Source organism: Eptatretus burgeri, chromosome 12 (assembly GCF_056783735.1).
Source record: "Eptatretus burgeri isolate ZD-2024b chromosome 12, Ebu_testis_v1, whole genome shotgun sequence".
NCBI lineage: Eukaryota > Metazoa > Chordata > Myxini > Myxiniformes > Myxinidae > Eptatretus > Eptatretus burgeri.
This window is the reverse complement of record NC_140972.1, coordinates 93,011,660-93,019,937: the sequence shown is the minus strand read 5'-3', so window position 1 is coordinate 93,019,937 and position 8,278 is coordinate 93,011,660. Positions and strand designations below refer to the sequence as shown.

The following is an 8,278-nucleotide window of genomic DNA, read 5'->3' as shown; positions in this document are numbered from 1 at the left end:
AGTGCGTGCTTGGATGAACGTGTGAGGAAGAAGAGGAGGTAAAGTGGGAGGAGATTAAGGTGGGGCGAGAAAAGCAACCAGGCGGTGAAGAGGAAGTGGTGAAGCGATAAAACAGGCGCGTTGTGAAGATACGAGCGACAGAGGAAAAGACAAGAAGAAGAAGAAGAGTAAGACGAAGAAGAAGATTAAGAAGAGGAAGAACTGCAGTGACGGTTCGCTCCTTCATATCATGCAAATCTTATGTTGTTATTTTTTTTTCCCCCAATGAACCTCATTTATTCTCCCGATTCCATTCTTCATCCACACATTCGTGCTGTCGCGCCTGTTCGTCCTTCGGTCTTTATTCACGCTGATCTCGTCGCCTCTTCACACAATCGTCTCGGTCTCATTCTGTCCCAATGTCTGTCGCTGTCCATCCATCCATCCATTCATTCATTCATCTTGTATCTAACGGACACGACTGAACATGGACCGATCATTTTAACTTGAACATACCATCAAAAACCGTGTCGTGTTCCTCACTGAGGTGTCGTGTTCACCACGGTATGATGATTGGCGCGCCATGTGGTGTGGTGGTAATTGTTGACAATGTTGTTGTAATTACAATGTGATTCTGTCACGATCGTCATCACCTGTTCTGGGTCCAACTGATGACTGCGGACGGACCAGTGACCGGGTTGTTCCCTAGATCTCGTTGTCCGGCAGAGGTCGTCTTTAGCCGACTTTCCAGTTAGCTTGCACACACACACACACACGCACACGCACACGCACACGCACACGCACACGCACACGCACACGCACACGCACACACACACTGGGGAGTATGTTATTCAAAGTGTCTCGTTATGCCGGATGCCTTAAGGGCCATCTATTTATTACGTACACCATCAGCGAGGGATTTCCGAACTCTCCCCACCCCCCCCCCAATCTGTCGAAATCCTTTCAAACTCTTTCTCCCATTTCTCCCTTGTCCGGTGCTGTCCTCATTTCCTAAACAGCCTCTTCCCGGATTGCGGGATTGTGATTTGTTGTCTTGCTTGCCTTTCAATTACATGTCCTGGGTTTGATTCAGTGTCAGCAGGGAGTGCTGCATCTCGTAGCATGCTATCTTTGTGTGTGAAGCTTCCTTTGTCTGATTTTCATTTTGGATCTCAATGATTCCACAGTGTGTTTTATTATTTTATTTTTTTCCAAGCAGAATGGGCATTCACATGGCAGGCAGTAATCCTCCCCAATTTACTTACTTGGGATTCGCTGAATAATTAGCACCTTTGCCTTACCTGTGTCCTTGCGACGAAACGGTCTCTCCCACCAGGTTTTTTGGTGAGAAGGGTGTTTGGATATGGACACCCAGCAGGATTAAAAACAAAACCTGTCAAAGGGCGGAGGAGCTCCTTGTCAGCCAACGGCCATTCATATCTCATGCCCAACTGTGTCTGCGGACGTCCTCCTGCAGTTGGGTTACTTCTTATTCGGAGGTTGGTGGCAAGATTTGCACTCTGGCCACCGTAAAACCCTTCATTCCACAATACATAAAAACACAAAGAAATCTGAAAATTCACTCCGTGGGAGTACTTCCTGTACAGCTTCCCTTCGAAGGTCAGCTCACCAGATGACGGGATTGGGGCAAAGCCTTCGGGACCCCCAATCTTTGATGATAGGATGGAAACCATGGGGTAATATTCCCGGGTCAGATTGCGGGAGAGTGTGTCGTAGTGGTGCTGAGGTGTCGTCCACCAGACGGCGGTCTCCTTGGGTTAACCTGAGGCGGTCCCTTCGGTTGGGTGCCTAGAATGTCCTGTCCCTAAGAGAGGACAATCACCTGTCTCTCTTATCATCAGAGCTCAAGCGTTTGGACATCGGTATTGCAGCACCCTCTGAGGTTCGGAGACCGGATTGCGGTGAGATCATGGCAGGTGGTTACACCTACTATTGGTCTTGCCGCTCTGATGGTTACCAGGCCCAAGGAGTTGCTGTCGCTGTATCCAATAAGCTGACTCCAATGATAATGGAGGTAACACCGGTCAACGGGCTTATTATGCGATTAAGGATTCGTCACTCCTGAGGTGTCATTTCGCTGGTCTCTGTTTATGCTCCGACTGAGGCGAGTGATCTCACCGTGAAGGATGCATTCCACGCCACGCTCGTGTCTGTGGTTGATCAGTGCCCCAGACGAGATACACTTCTAGTCTTGGGGGATTTCAAAACATCGACTGGAACTGATAGGGATGGTTATGAGACATGGGTTGGTCCCATGGGTCTGGAACTGTGAACCTGAATAGCACTAAGTTCCTTGACTTTGCAAGAAGTCATGGACTTAGGGTGGCTGGTTCATGGTTTCAGCACCCACAAGCTCATCGCTGGAATTGATATTCCAACGCTGGTGGTGTGGCAAAGGAGACTGATTATGTCCTCGTTGATGGTCACTGGAGAATGATCCAGAACTGCAGGGTCTACGGGAGTGCTCAGTTCCTCAATACTGACTACCGGCTCGTTGTAACAACTCTGAAGTTGCACTTTAAATCCAGGAGATGGTACCATCCCTGCCGAGGCTGGATGTTGGCAAGCTCAAGGATGAGAGTGTAGCTGAGGAGTTTGCGAACAAGCTGAGTGGAGACTTGGGGGGTCTGGGTGCTTTGGGAGGTCCTGAAGAGTTGTGGAGTGCCTTCGAGACCATCGTCCTTGATGTTGCCGGTGGATGTCTTGGAACTCGCCGTAGGGCAAAGAAGAATTTTGTCTCTCAAGGGACACTGGATACCATTGACCAGAGTCACAGGGCCAGGCTGAAGGGCAGAGCTGAGCTGTTCAGGGAGCTGAGGCGTAAAACTGTACGTGCACTAATGGTGGACAAGGAGGCCTATGTTCCAGGAATCTGTGAGGGGGTAGAGCATCACCTGTGGTGAAGCCATTCTCGTCCTGCTTACAGGGGAAATCACGCATTGCGTTCATCCAAGCCCATCCCTCGGTGTACTGCAGTGAGAGCAGAGGGTGGTAGGCTTTTGACAGAGGAGTCTGAAGTGAAGGTCCGCTGGACCGGTTACTTTGAGCGGTTGTACCAGGCTGATCCACCAGCTGTCAAGTTGGACGTCAAGGGTGTTACAATCCCTGTTGCTGACCCTCCTATCAACTGTGGTCTACCTTCACTTATGGAAACAGTCTGCGGTGAACTGGTTTAAATGGGGTAAAGCTCCAGTGATCTGTGGCATCCATGCTGAACTTCTCAAGGCTGGTGGAAATGCTGCACTTGTGTCGTTACATGCAGTTCTGTGCTCTGTCTGGAACACAGGCATCATCCCAACTGACAGGAAGAGGGGCCTTGTTGTCCCTCTCTGGAAAGGGAAGGGTGATCGCCAAGACTGCAACAACTACCGAGGAGTGACGCTGCTCTCAGTGCCGGTCAAGTTCTTTGCTCGGATAATTCTTGATAGGGTTCGCCACCATCTGCTTGAGCACCAGTGTCCAGAGCAGTCAGGCTTTACACCAAAGAGGTCAATGATTGACCGTATCCTTGCTCTTTGTGTCCTCACCAAACGCAGTCGACGGTTTCAGCAGGGGTTGCTTGCAGCCTATGTTGATCTCTGTGAAGCATTCGATTCAGTGAATCGGGATGCCCTCTGGAGGATTCTTGGCCTATGTGGGGTGCCACCAAAACTGATCTATCTGATGTCTGAACGATACTCTGGTACTGAGCATGCTGTAAGATGTGGTGGTACCATCTCTGACTTATTTCCAGTTTTTACTGGAGTTCATCAGGGGTATGTACTGGCCCCCACACTTTTCAGCACTTGTATGGACTGGATTCTCAGGAGGATATCAGAGAGATCAAGCTGCGGTGTCTGGTTTGGGAATGTCATGATCTCTGACCTTGATTTCGCAGATGATGCAGTCATCTTTGCGGAGACTTTAGATATCCTTTTGGGGGCCCTCGAAGTGCTGAATGAGGAGTCGGAAGCGCTGGGATTATGGGTTTCCTGGGTCAAAACTAAGATCCAGGCTTTCAATGACATCTTGGATGCTGCTGTCCTGTCTGTGCCTGTTTGTGAGGATGTTGAGGTCGTGGAGAGATTCACTTACCTCTGCAGTGATATTCATGTGTCTGTCTGCTGTGAGTCAGACGTCAGTAGACGTCTGGGTCAGGCCTGGGGAGTCATCGATTCACTGGATGATGGGGTGTGGCGCTGCCAGTACCTGTGCGGGAGGACGAAAGTCCGAGTATTCAGGTCCTTAGTGCTTTCTGTCTTGCTCTATGGATGTGAGACTTGGACTCTGACCAGGGATCTGAGACGGAGACTTAATTACTTTGGTACCAGGTCTCTGCGGAGAATCCTTGGTTATTGCTGGTCGGACTTTGTGGCCAATGAGCGGTTGCTGAGAGAGACTCAAATGAGATTTGTTACCTGCATAGTCCGTAAGCGTCAGCTGCGGCTGTATGGACAAGTGGCTTGTTTTCCTGACGCTGATCGTGCTCACCAGTTTCTCTCAGCGAGGGAGTCTCGTGAGTGGAGGAGGCCAATGGGCTGACCACGTGCCTCGTGGTTGCAGCAGGTTGATTGGCATCTCAAGGAGATGGGGATGGGCCAGGCATCTACCTGGGGATGGCCAGACGGAGTCTCCTGGAGTACCGGCAGAAAGTGGACGCAGCGACGCGCTGCTCTGGCGCATGCTCTCATACCTGACCTGACCTGACCTGACCTGACCTTACCTGTGCAGGCTGGCAGGATAGCCGAGAGCAAGGGTCGGCAACTCTTCAGAAGTCTAGCCATCCATTAGGACCATACTCTGTACAGAGCGTTGGTGCTGCTGAAGCAGTCTCCTTGGCTCTTCGGTGCAATCCTGGACGGGTTGCCACTCCGACACAGGATACCAGCATGCTGGCAATTGTTTTGCTGACCTCGGAAGGATGACAGGCAGAGTCAACCCCACCTGATATTAATTCAACATCTGAGTGGGATTTGAACTCAGGATCGTCAGATCCCAAGCCCACAACCCTAACCATTAAGCCAACACCAGGCATCTTCATAAATCGTGTGCCAATGGTTAACTTATTTATGGATCTGCGTACTATTGATACATTTTATCATCAATTATAGTCTTACTTACATTTTAGCATCTTCATTAATAAATAATTATAATTTAAAAGGTAGCTCTTCCCATTTTGTTTGATGCTTGCCCTTGTTTTCCCTTGCCATTCCCAGTTCTCTAATCTCGTGTTCTTGGTTTGACACTTTAAGCAGCACACCAGCCTTTGAGTGTTCAGTTGTTGACTGGCTTCCAGGAAGTACAGAGATCTGACTTCATATGTAAAAATATTTGTTTGCAGAGGTATGTCGATCCAAATGCTGAGACCAGTGAAAATGCCGCTTTCTTCAAGCAGCCAAATGTCACAGGCAGGGACTTCCAACAGGTCAGGATAGAGACCCCATGATCTCTCTTGGTAGCCTCAAGTGTGCACCTCAGATCCAAAAACTTTGAGGCTCATAAGCCTGATCATTGTTACTCGATGAGCTGCATTTTGATATCCTCAACACCCATCTACTGAAATGTTGTCAAATCAAAGTTGTCGGGTTTAATTAGAAAGGAAAACATTGAGTTATTGTGTGTACATTTCAATCTCGGCAACACTGACGTTGTGATGCGTCGATAGTTCTTTAAAATGTTGGAAATAGCGGAAAATCAAGGTGTCAATGTCTGGAGAAAAAAAAAAAAACGGCAACATTTGCAAAAAATTTCTTCCACATTTCAAAAAGACCCATACCAGTTTGGGCCTGCACCCCACAGATGGAGGTTGAGTTTGTTTCGATGTGTGGTGATGTTAGTTCGAAACATTAGTTGTGCGACTCATTTGTCATAAACCAGTTTGGGTTAGTTTTGACTTTTTTTTTCTGACAAAAAAAATCTTCGTTGCATCAAGACAGTCCACAAAGCGTGCGAAAAGCTTCCCACGGCTTAGCTTACGGACATTGCTGTAAAACGGAATGTCCTTGTACGTGCTGTGCTTCAAGGCAGATCGAGCAACAAGAAAATTCTTCACCACTTTAAACATCACATTATTAAGCTCAGAACTTTAAACCTTGGGCAAATCATTGAACAAAACATCTGAACAACTGAGAAAAGCCTCTGTTGTATGTTCGCCATCTGTAAATGACTTTCCATGTTTTGCAACACATTGTCTGATTTGTGTAACTTCCCTCTGTGGCTTTATTTTTACTGACAGACGTTAGTAAAGAGTAAAGACCTTGCGATGTCCCGCTTCATCGATGTAGCCTTGTCTACCTCATCCTTGAAGTGTTTCTCATGCTTTGTCTGAAAATGTCGTTGAATACTTGATGTGCGGAAAACAACGCTCTCACAACCTAAAGTACAAACAGCACGGTCTTCATGTTGAACAAATCCATATTCGTCTCTCCAGGAAAGCTGAAATGAGCAAACATCTAACTTTGATTTTCTGTTTTGTAGGGACCGCCATTTTGTCCAAAAAACATGATCAGTGGCACTTATCGTGAGATTTCCTACAAATCAAGATTGGTTGGACCCGCTAAACGTAATGTAGTGCAGGCAGTCACCATTTTTCGTCTTTTTTATTACTATTATTATTATTATTATTATTATTAGAGAAGACGTGCTTTCGGTTGAATTGTTCCGCACTTACAGCATTTGGCGAGTTTAAATAATTGAATAGCGCACCGCTGAGTGCTGTGACGTCATAGCATGCTTGGCGATTAATGCATTGCGCAGCGTCCCGTCCTCATTTAGTTTGTCTGTCACATGCATACTATATCTCCGTTTAGTACGTATATCCATTTCCAGCACGATGACGAGCATCAGGAACTGAAGGGGCTAATGATGAAGGATCTGCGCCATGTTTTTAATCTCGCTGATGAGATTTTCAGACACTTCGCTCTGAAGATGATCTTCCCGATCGATCAGCCGAGGTATCACGGATCATATATTGTTACGAATCTGGCAGCCATTTGCACACAAACAGACAGCAGTCCCCGCAGTTCAGTTATTTCAATAAGTATGTGTTTATAGTCAGGGTCCCGTCCTTCTGTCTAATGGGAATTACATGTGTGCGCTGCGAAGTTTCTTTATAGTTAGTTTTTTTTTTTTTTTTTTTACATCTTGAAGCCGCACAACGCCAACGAATCTTCTTCGCTCATCACCTCAGGGCTGGCTCTGCCTTAGCCAGATGGTGTGTTCGGCCCGACCAATGAGGAGCAGCCACGAGTCGCCTGACAACCCCTCGTCCAATGCGGAGGCGAGTTCCTCAGAGTGGTTCCATCGACCTGCGAGGGAGGGGAAGGATAAGAGAAGGTGGCGGGCCATCATCAAGAAAGGGAAGAAGCAGGTGCAGATTAATCATTACATGAAGCTTGCCCGGAGCACCACCAGTGGAATTATTAATAAGCGTGTTACTCTCATTCGGCTTGCCTTTGCTGGAAGGAGAAGAAGCCTCGTCGCCTGCTTGCATTCTCGTCTTGCCTGCTGGCGTTCTCGTCTACCCACGGGTGCTCGTCTCATCTAGTCCGTTTTCGTGCTGGCTGGCGTCCGTTGCGCGTTTCTGGTATCTGGTGCTTGGTACGGCGATGGAGGTGTGGGTTCGTGTCCCCCCCCCCCCCGAACCAGCTCGTCTCGACCAGACCGCACGAGTCGGACAGGTGCAAACGTAGGCTCCTGCCCTCAGCTCGCCTTCCCTCCTGAGCTGAAGGGCCACCATTTCTGTGTGTGTGTGTGTGTGTGTGTGTGTGTGTGTGTGTGTGTGTGTGTGTGTGTGTGTGTGTGTGTGTGTGTGTGTGTGTGTGTGTGTGTGTGTGTGTGTGTGTGTGTGTGTGTGTGTGTGTGTGTGTGTGTGTGTGTGTGTGTGTGTGTGTGTGTGTGTGTGTGTGTGTGTCGCGGCGCCAGTCTGTTAAGTAGAATTGTTGAGTGCTTTTGCTGTTGTACATTGCCGCCTGCCTGATATTCGTGATCAAGTCTGCATTGTGTCCTATTATTGTAAATAAATATCTGTTAAATGTTCCAGTTCGTTGCCTGTCGTTTCTACCATTGGCCCAGCACGGTGTGTATTGAGAAATAGTGAGGCCGTTTGGGGCTATAAGTTGTCATTGGGACCGGCGCGGTTCTGGTAACTCCCGCTCGGTACGCCGGACCCAAGTCGGTACATGCGACTCAGTTCGGACAGAGTCGGCCGAGGGTGTGGTTTCTCCAGTAGCTAGACGGCGTGAGTACTTAGGTAAATTGGAATAGACAAGTGGACCCAACCTCACGCCGTTGAAATATT

At 48.3% G+C, this 8,278-nt stretch overlaps 1 protein-coding gene across 5 annotated transcripts in view; it reads left to right on the top strand.

Moving 5' to 3' along the window:
• Positions 1-8,278, top strand: part of LOC147016142 (cytoplasmic FMR1-interacting protein 2) — a 123,954-nt gene that overhangs the window by 1,841 nt on the left and 113,835 nt on the right. Inside the window, exon 1 of one of the 5 annotated variants that reach the window (XM_085848885.1) lies at positions 37-212. The exons of the other annotated variants lie outside the window; for them this stretch is intronic. The gene's annotated coding sequence lies outside the window, so the exon portion shown is untranslated. Of the gene's footprint in view, positions 1-36; positions 213-8,278 lie in introns of those variants that run through there. 5 annotated transcript variants of the gene reach the window in all.